We start from the raw sequence: 13234 nt of genomic DNA, 5'->3' as shown, positions 1-13234 counted from the left end.
TCCATCAGTAGTGGTTTAAAAGAAATGATGGCACATTTCATATATTGAAATATATTAAAACACAAGTTTTTATTATATTAACCATATACCATATGTTACGAAAGGATTTTCCTCTTGCCTGCTTTAGGACATTATTTTACTGATTATGTAACCATGCCTATACTATATATATCCTTTTATACCTGCTTATTAATGTTTGCATGCAAAATCTGTCTCTCAACTTTAGACTTCTGAGTATGAAAATGTTTTAAAGATCTTTAGCCTTTTTTTCTTTTTGTCAAACAGCAAACTCCAAATCCCAGGATTCCACAGCTCTGAGCCATGGCAGTGAAAATGGTGTCAAACTGCATTAATATTTCAATGATGTAAATGCAACCCATAAAAGCTTGTGCTATAAAAAGAAAACATTTTTAGTTTCCAGTGGATTTCTTTATCCTTTTAAAGGAAAAACTAATAGCACTCTCAGCTTTGAATATAGAATTTTAAGACTTCAGTAGTTTCCAGACTTAAGATTTAATGATCTGGTGAATGAATCAGTGAGCTTTAGATTTTCCTACATCAGAACCTGAATCCCAAATTTAGTAGGTAGAAATTTGTTATTTGGGACCTATTCTTAACATAAACTAACTGAAGCAAATTTTTCATTCATTCCTGATTCCTGTGAATATCGTCGTCCCCCCCCCCCCCCGGTATGGCAGCATCATATGAAATTAAATGTGCCAACTATACTTAAAATACTCCATCTCATTTGATGGCTGAGAAACTAGAGAGAAGGGATTCCCCAAGAAGGTTAACAGCAAAACCAAAACAATAGTAACGAGATCCAAACAATCTTTTTAAATGTTCAGCTTATGTACACTGCTCTTCCCTAGCAAATGGAGAAATGGGATAAGCATAAAATGTGGCTTGGGACCTTTCCTGACTGGCCCTATATCCCAGGATCTGATCCCAGGTTTTCTGCTTTATATTGGATTATATGAATCCACACTGCCACAGAAAACATGGGATCAGATCCTGGGATATAGGGCCTGTCTGGAAGGGCATTGGGATATCACTGAGAAGAGACAGGCTTTGGAAACATGGCATACTATATGCTCTGAAAATAATCTGCACATGCTTTTCATGCAAAATATTCTATGTCCCATGTTGATCATCCCTTATACAAAATGATCAACATGGGTGGCTGAGATAGTGACACCTTTGTTTTCCAATGGTTCAGTGATACCAGGCATGGGCAAATTTCAGCTCTCTAGGTGTTTTGGACTTCATCTACCCCAATTCCCAACAGCCGGTAAGCTGGCTGGGGTTTCTGGGAGCTGAAGTCCAAAGCAGGGCTGAAGTTTGCCCCATCTGGTGTATACAAATTTTGTTTCATGTACAAAACTATTTTAAAATAATGAATATAATTGCCTCCAGGCCATGTATATAAAGTGTAGATGAAAGATAAATTAATGTTCTGTTTAAGCTTGGGTTCCCTTTCCAGGATATCTCATTATGTACACATACACAAATAGATGTCTTCCAACATGCAAACCCCCCCCCCCCTCCCGAAATATGGAATGATTCTGGTCCCAACCATTTTGGATTAGGGGCACTTAACCTGCAACAATGTAGGTGGACCAATGTTCCAATATTAGCAGGGACTTCTGGTGTTCTTTATGTTGTAAAGGGGGGGGGGGAGGTTATAGTATGTAGCTCCTGCCTCTCCCTGCTGTCAATGACCATACTTTCAAACAGAACACTGGGCCTGGAGACTAAGCACAAAGGTGCTCATTGACTTCTCTGTCCTTATCCTACCTGGAACCCCACACAGAAATTATGCATGTACATTAAACACCAGAAGTCTATATTTAGACAAAAGTCCCATCCAATAGCAAATTTGGTTTCCTTCCTAGTCCTTTCTGGTAATAGTCATAGAATCATAGAATCATAGAATCATAGAATAGTAGAGTTGGAAGAGACCTCAAGGGCCATCTAGTCCAACCCCCCGCTAAGAAGCAGGAAATCGCATTCAAAGCACCCCCGACAGATGGCCATCCAGCCTCTGCTTAAAAGCCTCCAAAGAAGGAGCCTCCACCACGGCCCGGGGGAGAGAGTTCCACTGCCGAACAGCCCTCACAGTGAGGAAGTTCTTCCTGATGTTCAGGTGGAATCTCCTTTCCTGTAGTTTGAAGCCATTGTTCCGTGTCCTAGTCTGCAGGGCAGCAGAAAATAAGCTTGCTCCCTCCTCCCTATGACTTCCCCTCACATATTTGTACATTCAGCTTATAGAGATGTCATATTTCTTAGAACTTGTCTGTTTCCTTGGGAACATTTCCCTTATGCTGGTGCACACAAAACTGACACATTTGGGATGAAACTGCAGGCATCTGAAAAGGACTGCACAAATCCACAGGATATTACATGAGTATTTCTATTCCTCATTATAAATGACGAATGTCTAATATCATGTCTCACTTAGTTCTATGGCTGGCTTCTCTATGGCTGCCTTATAGTATTTCTTTATAAGGAGTTTGATACCATGGCCCTGGAAGAGACAATGTTCTTCCAGACCTCTCTGGCTATTCCCTTCTACTGGATAACAAAGTTATTTATGTTGCACAGTCTCTTCTGGAACTCATAAATTGGCCTGCTGTCTTACAAAGGTTGTAAGAGACTATTCTATTATTAGTGTTGAAATAATTCAATCTAGCTAATTTAGGCTTGTAGAAACAGGAAAGGGTACTATGTTGTCCTTTTTCTTAGAGAGCAATATGTCTGGGCCAAATCTTGTGAATCTGAATGCACAAAACTTTGAATTGTATGACATCAGAGAAAATGTTTATTTTCATGTTTAGACCTTCTAGACCTATTATGTCAATGACATTTTAACTTTTTCTCATATAGTTACTGATAAATAAAGCGGTCAAACAAAACACCAGTAAGATCACAAAATGGGTCACCACCTTCTAAAGAATGACCTTTGGAATTTGTAGTGCTGCTGGTAGCCTTTCTATCAGCATATTGCATATTGCATAACGTGCCTGTACTCACTTTCAAACAGACCCCACACGTGCACACACCCCTCTACACCTCTTTGCCACCAACTCCGGGAAACAGAGGAAGCAGCGTGGGCGGTAGAGGGGCTTGTGGTCCGATATGTGTGAACTATAGCCGAACAAAACATTTATAGTTAAAACATGCAGTGGAAAGTAGCTGAAGTGTGGTATGCAGCGTGGGCCCATTGGCTTGGTGTTTGCGTCAGTGACCGTTTCCGTTTTTGCTTTTATCTTTTCATCTGGCCATTGCAGTTCCCCCCGCACCTTCCCCTCTCGTTGCTTTTATAACTCAAAATTAATTGAGATTAGGTTTTTGAAAAACTCATGGGGTGGCTATAGTGGTGGAGGGGAGATGAAGAATGCTGCTTCTTATGTCTCTGTTTGTATTTCCAATATGGGTTCTTCATCTCTTATTGAAATGCTTGGGACCAGAAGTGTTTTAGATTTCAATTTTTAAAATGGATTTTGGAATATCTGTATTTGTGTGTGTGTGTGTATACACACACACACACACACACATATATATACACACACACTAGCTGTGCCCAGCCACGCATTGCTGCGGCTTATGGGAATCATTTGTTGGCTAGGTAGAATAGCAGTGAATAGCCTTGCAGCCTCAAAGTCTGTCTATTTTCTTCTTTTGGGAATCCTTGTTTAGTGAGCTGGAATGTAACGGAATAGGCTTGCTGTTTGGAAGGCTGGGTACTTGTGTTTTAGGGGAATGGTTTTTTAGGCTGCTAGAATCGCAATGAATAGACTCACTGCTTCAAAGCCTGGCTGCTTGCTACCTAGGGGAATCTTTGGTTGGTCAGATTCAATAGTACAGAGTAGTATTGCTGCTTCAATGCCTGGATGTCTTCTAATAAGGTTAATCCTTTGTTAGTCTGGTTGAATTACACTGAATAGCCTTGCAGCTTCAATGCCTGGCTGTGTTATAGCTAGGGAAATTCTTGTTTGGTGAGCTGGAGTAGCACCCTCAATCAAAGAGCTGCTTTGAAGGCTGGCTACTTGCTTTGTAGGGGAATCATTGTTTGGCCAGCTCAAATTGCACTGAATAGTCTTGCGTGTGATTTGGTTCAGTGACTTTGTTTATTCCATAGTAAAACAGCACATTACATTTATATATATATATATATATATATATAGATAGATAGATAGATAGATAGATAGATAGATAGATAATGCGATCTCTTGTAGATAGAGCCCTAGTCCAAACACAAAATTTCTTTATGTTTCATAGATACCTTATATGCATAGCTAGAAGATAATTTTATACACAATATTTTACAAACAATGTTGTGCATGAAAAAAAGTTTGCGTGCAGCAAACTATCCTAAAGTAGAGATGCCACTGAGTACATCTATACTGTAGAATTACTGCAGTTTGACACTGCCTTAACTGCCATGGCTCATTTCTGTGGAATCATGGGATTTGGAGTTTTATAAAGTCTCTGCCAAAGAGCCCTAGTGCCTCACCTACTACAATTCCCTTCTTTTCATGGCAGTTAAAAGGATATCAAACTGCATCAAATCTACAGTGTAGATGCACCCACTATCTCAGCCACCCATGTGGAGAATTTTGAATTTTGGAATTCCAAGACAGCTTCCAGAAAGGGAAAATTAAAAAAACCCTTCACAGTGAAATTTATAAACAATTAAAGTCACCTCATAAAACAGTACACAATCATTTTAAAACAATTCATTTTCAAAAAATAAATAAAAATTCAAATAATAATATCCCTTGCTTATACATTAACATCATTCTTCAACAGAAAAATTTAATTCTGCTCCGAAATGAAAATTTCCTTCCCCCAAATGTTAGTATTGCAGGGAGTGAGATACTGAAAATTCTTCGTATCTTAAATTCTCCTATCTTCTGTGTGCATTCCATTTGCTCACTTTGTCTGGCTAAATCATATTTCTGAATATTCAACTGAAGCTTTAAATTACTGCAGTGCCAGAAACTTGGGGACAGCAGGAAAGTTTCATTGTGGAAGGGGGAAAATTTCTATTCTGCTACTGATAGTGGGCAGATAGGCTTATGACTTGTTTATTTTTTTGCATATATCTTAATGGATGAAATACAAACATTGCCTGTTGACTGACACTAAGTCTGGGGAGAGGGACTGTTGGAGATCTAAGGAGTCAAAGCAAACAACATAAACTGTAACCCAGTCATCCAGCAATCCTGAATTGGCCAATTCACACAATGGATTCAGAAATCCAATATGTCATATGAGACACTTCCCCCCCCCCAATCTTCTGATGTGTGGTTTCAAAGGACAAAATGTTGTTTGTGTTTGTTATAAATGTCACTGTATTAAGAACAGCATGATTCATGTGTGGGCTTTTGCATTAAAAACCCCCTCTGTTTGACCCATTGAATAGTCCCTGCTCTTTATTTTAAATTCCTTCTTCCCACCGCCCTCCATCCCTGCTTGACTCTTGCTCATCTCCCTCCCATCACATTCCCTCTCTATATTTATGCAGCTGGGTTTTGGAAGTTATGTTTCTGTGATTTCCCTTTCTCTCTCCATCTCCCTCCCGCCCTCTCACTGGCTTTGGAATTTCTGATGCTCCCTTCCATCCTCCTCTTTGCATTTGCCTTATATCTCTTCCTTTGTAACACGTGGCAGTGTGTGTGTGTGTGTGTGTGTGTGTATATATATATATATATATATATATATATATATATATATATATATATATATATACCTGCAGTTCTCCCAATAGAGTACCCTCCAGATGTGGGCATTTCTCCTCCTCCCCTCACCAGCATTGTTGGCCTGGCTAGAAATGATGAGAGGTTGTAGCTGGACAGATCGAGAGAGTACCAAATTGAGGAAGTGTTGCATTTCTGCTGGAAACAGGCTCACAGCTTTCCGCCAGCTGGGCTGTTCCAGCAAGTGTGCGTGGCATCCTTGTTCCCATTCTTCCTTCCAGCTGCAACCACAATGGACTTGTCTGGCAAGCGCTCCCTTTTGCCAGTTTAAAACTTCTGTGTGGAAACCGCAAATCACTATAAAACAACAACAAAGGGAATCCAATTGAAAGGGCTGCTCCTGAAACTGAACACTTTCAAGTTTTAAATGGCACTGCCATTGCTCTTTACAGAGGGGTTAGTCTGGGTCAGGCAGCCTCTTCTGATGCCTATTCACAGCCGACATCAGCTGCAGGACTTTGAGATTTTTAAAATCATTTAATCATAGCAGTGATTTCAAAGCAGGATTTTAATGGTATTCTAAATTTTGAAAGTAGGTTTTGTAATTTATAGTTGAAAGGAAATATTAGTATCACATTTAGAGGCAGTGTTTCTCAACGTGTGGGTTTCCAGATGTTTTGGCCTTCAATTCCCAGAAATCCTAACAGCTGGTAAACTGGCTGGGATTCCTGGGAGTTGTAGGCTAAAACATCTGGGGACCCACACGTTGAGAAACACTGTTATAAGGGGTCAGTTTTGACAGGTACACATTTAATGAAAAGTGTTCCCAAGTCAAGTCCTAAAGAAGGCATGAAAATTGTACATAATGCTGCCAATCCTTATTGACAAAGTATGTATTTTGTCTCCATAGCCCAGAGATTTAATTTCTTGCCTGTTTCACTCTTAAAGGAAACTATGGAGAATTTTAACAATTTTCTTCATGTTCTGAGAGAATATGTAGTTTTTGAAGAATATTCACAGTTAGGACTTATGCGATACAATATTTGCACATTGTATTTTTATGCAGAAACCTGTAAAAACATTTGCTGTGGAGCAAACAATTTTTCTGCACAGAAATACTGCTTTATGTGCAGAAAATTCTGTTTCCTGTTCAGAAAATGCTATAATTGGGGACTGTGCAAAAAGTTTTTCATATAGTAAATTGTGTAAACTTTGCACAGAATAAGTCCAAAACTTCAAAAAAAAATCACTTCAATTAAGGGTTTGCCTCATCAGTATTTCCTAATACTTGATAAAAGTTTTTTGACCATTTTTGGCTATTTTTATATTTTCCCCCCCATTCTAGCTATAGCCACAGCACCACGGAAACTCCAGAAATGCTGGAAGCTGCATGGATCCATGTTAACATAACAGTTCTTAGAGTTTTCATCTCCACTAGGCACATGTTTTCTGTAGAACCAAGTCAGAAAGCAAGGCACTTCAAACTATATTGCATCTTAACAGGCCACTCTAAAATACTTAGAATTGTGGAGTTAGAAGAGACCATAAGGGTGATCCAGTCCAATTCTCTTGAATATTTGGTGTTCAATCCACTCAAAACGATATATATTTTCTGTTTTCTTTGTTACATCTAGCTACTGTGAGGATTGAGAGGGAACAAGAGAGCATGAAGAATAAACATGGCAGACAGTGTCCTTGCTAAACAAAACACTCTGGTGCTTTGATCCTGTGAGCCCAGCTCCACTATATCACCGATTATAGTCAAGTTAGTGTAAGGAGATCCTAGAAAGTGCCCTCTGAGTATGGAATAGCTGTACTGTTGTTCCATTTCTAAAACAATAGCTGATATATATGCTCTAATGTGCGAGATTGGGTGACATTCAGTCTATAAAGAGTGAAACACAAAAAGCATTAGTCATCCAGCCATGTTTAGAGCTAAATTGCAGGTTGGTAAGGAAAATGTAAGCAAAACATTTGGGTTCTCTTTTTAAAAAATAATAAAAAAGCAGCTGATATGGACTCTATATTTGGCTGGAGGAACAACGTTTGAGGAAGAAGACATCTAGTCTTTTCACTTATCTAATTTGCAGATTATTGGCACAAAGTGAACAGATGGAAATATGGTTAGGAGGCACTGAGTGAAATCTCAAAAGGCTGTACAGAATATAGTAGAAAGATCCACGTAGTGATAGGACTGTTATTCCATCTTATGGCACCCCCTTCTCCATGACAGACATTTTCCAAGGTTGTAAATTGTAGAGAAAGGCTACTAAAAGAGTTAAGAATATAACAGAATTCCTGAAGGTAAAGCATGTGTCTGCATGTGTGTATATGCCTTCAAGTCACCTTTCAGTTTTTGGAAACCCCATGAATTTATGAAGTGTTCTTAGGCAAGGAATGCTCTGAGGTAGTGTTGCCCATTCTTTCTGAAATGAACCCTATAGCATGTAGTATTCATTAATGGTCTCTCATTCGAATACTAACTACGGCTGACTTTACTTAGCTTCCAAAGTCAGATAGGATTTGGTACCTTCAGGGATTTAGGCCATCCTTCTGGAAGGCCAGAGGCATTTTGTTTTACAATAGAGAATGTAGAAAACAAATATAAATTCTTAGATAATATAATTCCCAAAATATAGACTTTATGAGATTTTACAACAAATAAAAATAAATTGTTAATAAAATTTATTTCCCGCAAAAATATGGTGATCTAACATCTTACATTCATCTGACCAAAGGACAATCTTTTCTAGTTCTTGATGAACTCTATCCTAGGATTTCATGACTCCTTTTATATCCTATTAATCCCATTATGTAAACTAACCCATTATTAATGTATTTTTTAAAAAATTCTGGGCCTTTATTATATGAAATAGTAAAGGAGAATATGATTTCTATACCCCTTCCCATGCCAATCAGCAGTTTAAAGCCAAAGCCATTTATATTTGTGTACTATTCTCTCACTCAATAAATGTCAATTATTCATTTATTTAGGAAATGTGTACTCATCTTTTTGATTTGACTGAATCAAGGTGGTGGCATACAATAGATTACATTTGTTGAGAGTCTTTCTAGCAAAGTATAAATCAACAAAATAAAGAAAAGCAATAACAACAATACTTGAACTAGTTTTAAGAGTAAGGCGCAAATTATCCCGGCTATTGCTGTTAGACCATCAATACATGTGACTGATATCCATACTAATTTTGTTGAACCAGATCTTTTAGTACAAATAAATAAACTATTGCATAAACTCTGCTTTCAGAAAAAGCTCATGCCTGCTTGTAAGATATCAACCTTTACTAATTTTAGTTATTTTTACCTCTCCTCAGAATGTCAAGTTATAGTAGACCATTATGTATTACTTATGAATAAGAGGAGGAGGGGAAGACAGAATGAGCAACAGAAAAGCATTTCAAAACTAAATGAAAAGGGCACATTTCATCATCATCATCCCCACCACCACCAATTTGTATCCTGTCCCATAATGAGGCTCAAGGCAGCTTACACCATTAAAACAATACAAATTTAAAAACTACACACAAGCATGAATAAAAATATAGATATAGCCTGACAGCATAAGAATGTTTTAACTGACCCATAGAAGGAGAGCAAGTGCAGTGAAATCCTGGCCTTCCTAGGGAGAGAGTCCCAAAATCTGGAATATCAACACAAAACCCTCTCCCTTGTTCTCACTAAATGTGTTTGTGGGGCTTTTAGGGCAGTTAAAAAGGATCTTAATGCTCATGAGCATGTGTGTCTAACAGCAGTGTGTGTTCATGGTTTCGTAAGAGGGGCTGGCTGGCCATACCTTCTATAAATGTGAGTGGATAGCCCTCTTGGAAGAGAAGGTGCAGCAACTTCCTTGACAGAGAGAAGATACCAGTAGGCAGCAGTTTTTGAGAGACCAGAGTTGTAGGAAAGTAGCATTACTTCCTTTGATATGCTTTCTTTTATCACATCATCACCCCAATAGATTTTTCCAGAGCTTTGAAGTAGCTCTAAGGGATAGGCAGAGTATGGTCATGAGGCTGCATGCATCTCCTCCAAATGTTGTTTTTGTCAAGCTTGTTCCCTCCAGGCTCTCTTGTTTACTCTTTTTTTCTGGCAGAAAAATGTGTGTGAGAGAGCAAGTCAACTCTTTTCCAGGGGTTGCAACCTTCCACAAAATATTTTCTCCCCAGATCAAGATTTTTGCAGTCCCTGGAGAGTATCAAGGATATGAATTTAATCCTTAGGTTCACCCAAGGTTTGTATTGTTGTGATGTACAGTCAAGTTGGCCTCAGCTTATGGAGATTATTAATGAGAGACCTCCATGAGGCCCAGTTATCACTGTCTTTCTTGAGTCTTGCAAGCTCAAAGCCAAGTTTTGCTGTTGCTATTTTTTTCATACTGATCTTTATCACTCAAGCTCTACACCACATTTGAATAAAGATGGTATGAATCTGGAATGGGGGTGGGGGGGAAGGCACGATTAGCTTGAGCATGCATAAAACCAATACTGGTATGGTGAGTCATGCCCTAAAAAATAATCAGTAACTCAGTAACTAGAGACATGGCAAGGTATAGACCACAAAGTATGGGCTGTGGTTGATAGGTTCATTTCTCTTCATTTACAGCAGGATCCTGTCAGGAGAACAAGAAGCAGACATGCCACACATTGTTCATGTCAATGTTAATGTTGTGTGTGGACAAATTCCAAATGAAGCATTATACTTTTAAAAAATGAAATTGCCTCTTCAGGTCAGAAGGATGCTGAAGAAATGTTTGCCCCCATAATATCATCTGTTGAATCAGTTTCTGGCACTTTCAAAACCTTTCCGCCAGTGATGTAGTCTGAATTATTCTGATGGAAAAACCAAAGCGGGGAAGAATTGCAATTACCCTTTTGGTTGGAGATGTTATTGCCAACAAGAGACTGGCTGGTGGTATTATTACTCATGACTAGAAATGTGAGGCAGATTGCACAGTACACAGTATTACAAATTATATATTAACTAGGAAAGGTAACTAGATAGCAGAAAACAGTGGTTGAGTAAGTCTGACATATAAGCAAAAATAGAGTGCCTTAAACTAACAGGCTTTTGTCATTGTTTTATTTCAGGAAAATTTATTTGTAATGAAGCATGAAGCTGTAACCAGAAACATTAAGGCAGCAATCATGAATGTCATGAAATATTTCATGTAGCTAAATTGGTTATTCTACACAGCAAAAAAAAACAAAAACAAAAACATATGTACACTTTCAAAAGCTTTTTTAAAAGTGGGAAACCATTTCTAATACAAAAAGAGGAGGTTTAGTAGGTATTCTAGGAAACAGAATACAGTATAGAATAATTCAATAAAGAAGTCACAACCATGTGGTAATGGCTACTGATGCTCTGAACCAATCAAGAATGGTGCTGGAAATGCACCTTGAAAATAAATTCATAGGTCACATGGATCTGAAACCAATTCCTACTGGTCTGCAAGGGTGGGGCAATTTGAGGAAGGTAGAAATGGCTAATGAGGGACCGTGAAACCTCTTTCTCATGGTCCATGAATGTAAGAATCATATAATTCATAGACCAGATCATACAGTTCAATCATCTGCTATGTAAGAATATACAAAGAAAGTACTTCCAATAAATGACTATCTATCCTTTACTTAAAAGCCTCCAAAAAGATTCCACAGTACTCTGAGGCAATGGATTCCACTGTTGAATAGCTCTTATCATTAGGGAGTTCTTCCTAATACGGTAGGTAAAGGTAAAGGTTTCCCCTGACGTTAAGTCCAGTCATGACCGACTCTGGGGGTTGGTGCTCATCTCCATTTCTAAGCCGAAGAGCCGACGTTGTCCATAGACATCTCCAGGTCATGTGGCTGGCATGACTGCATGGAGCGCCATTACCTTCCCACCGGAGCAGTACCTATTGATCTACTCACATTTGCATGTTTTCAAACTGCTAGGTTGGCAGGAGCTGGGGCTAACAGCTAATTTGAATCAATTGCTCTGTGTCCTAGTCTCTAGAGCAGGATTAAACAAGCTAGCTGCATCTTTGATATGACATTCTTTCAAATGATCATTATTTCACCTCATAACCTTCCTTTCTCCAGGCTAAACATATCCAGCTCCCTATGCTGCTTCTCCTAGGGAAAGATTTCTAGATCTTTCACCATTTTTGTTCAATTCTGTCAACACCTTGCTTGAATTGTGGTGCCCAGAACTGGACAGTTCCAGATGAGGGATGGTTAAAACAGAAGAGAGCAGTGCTATTACTTTTCTTGATCTAGATACCATTATTACTCCTATTAAGGCAGCCTAGAAGCATATTGGTTCATAGAGTTCATAAATGGATCATTTGATCTACTTATGGATAAGACTTTCAGTTAAACTGGAACAACTACCCCGAGTAGGACTTCTTTGTGGGGCACCTGTCCTCTTTAACTAATGTATCCTGTTAGTGACATATGTTTATGTAATTTCAAACTGTGCCTACTCATGTAACTCTATGATCATAGCAGGATGAAGAATTCAACCCATTCATCCCCCATGAACCATTTACCTGTTTTCAGGATGGTGATCTCTATACTCACATGAATATTCAACAGCCAGTGATGGATGAGCGAGGATAGAGCTATGAGCTTTGTTCTTGCTACTGGCTGTAGGAAGAAACAAGCATTTTATCTATTTATGAATTTGTTACCCATAATGTGCACCGTACACTTTGCTTTTCTACTATTGCAACCTCATTGTTTTTAACCTGATGTTTTAATTCTGCGTTGTGTTTTTTAACTTATTGTGTATATTATTATTATTTTTTTATTGGTTTTGTTTTTGTCCTGATGTTTTATATTTTATCATTGTTTGTATTTTGATTTTGCTGTAAGCCGCCCGAGTCCCCTTCGGGGGAGATGGAGGCAGGATACAAATAAACTTATTATTGTTGTTGTTATTATTATTATTATTATTATTATTATTATTATTATTATTATTATTATTATTATTTTACTTTTACCTCCTTTAGGTCTTCCAGATACTGAAGGCCCAAGAGGATGGTATCACCTTCCTGCCAGAAACCAACTACAAGAATATAGTTGTTTTCTACCTGGTTTGGTGTTGCTGCTGTTGTCATTTTTGGCTTATGGTGACCCTATCATAGGATGAGCAACTTTGAGAGTAATATAAATAATTCACACTGGACAAAAAACTATATCCAATAGTATCCTGTGGGGTACTTCCACAGGTGTAACATGTCAATAGGATTTTGTTCATCATCTATCCCTAACTTTAACTGTGGTTCTTCCTTGGTGAAGTGATGATGGTGGTGGTGGTGGTGGTGGTGGTGATGGTGATATTTATTTAAACCCTGCTTTTTTCCTCTCCGCAAGGATAGAAAAGTATTTTGCTGTTCCTTCCAGTTTCTGCATCATAGTCGCCTTGACTCCCCTTCCTCTCTCTAGCCCCATCACTCTTTTCACGGTCACACAATGTCAAAGACTTTTAAAAAGCAAATTATAAAAGTGGAAGGCATTATGCAAAATGAATAG

This window comes from Anolis carolinensis, chromosome 5 (assembly GCF_035594765.1).
Source record: "Anolis carolinensis isolate JA03-04 chromosome 5, rAnoCar3.1.pri, whole genome shotgun sequence".
NCBI lineage: Eukaryota > Metazoa > Chordata > Lepidosauria > Squamata > Dactyloidae > Anolis > Anolis carolinensis.
Note: the sequence above shows the minus strand (reverse complement) of the source record.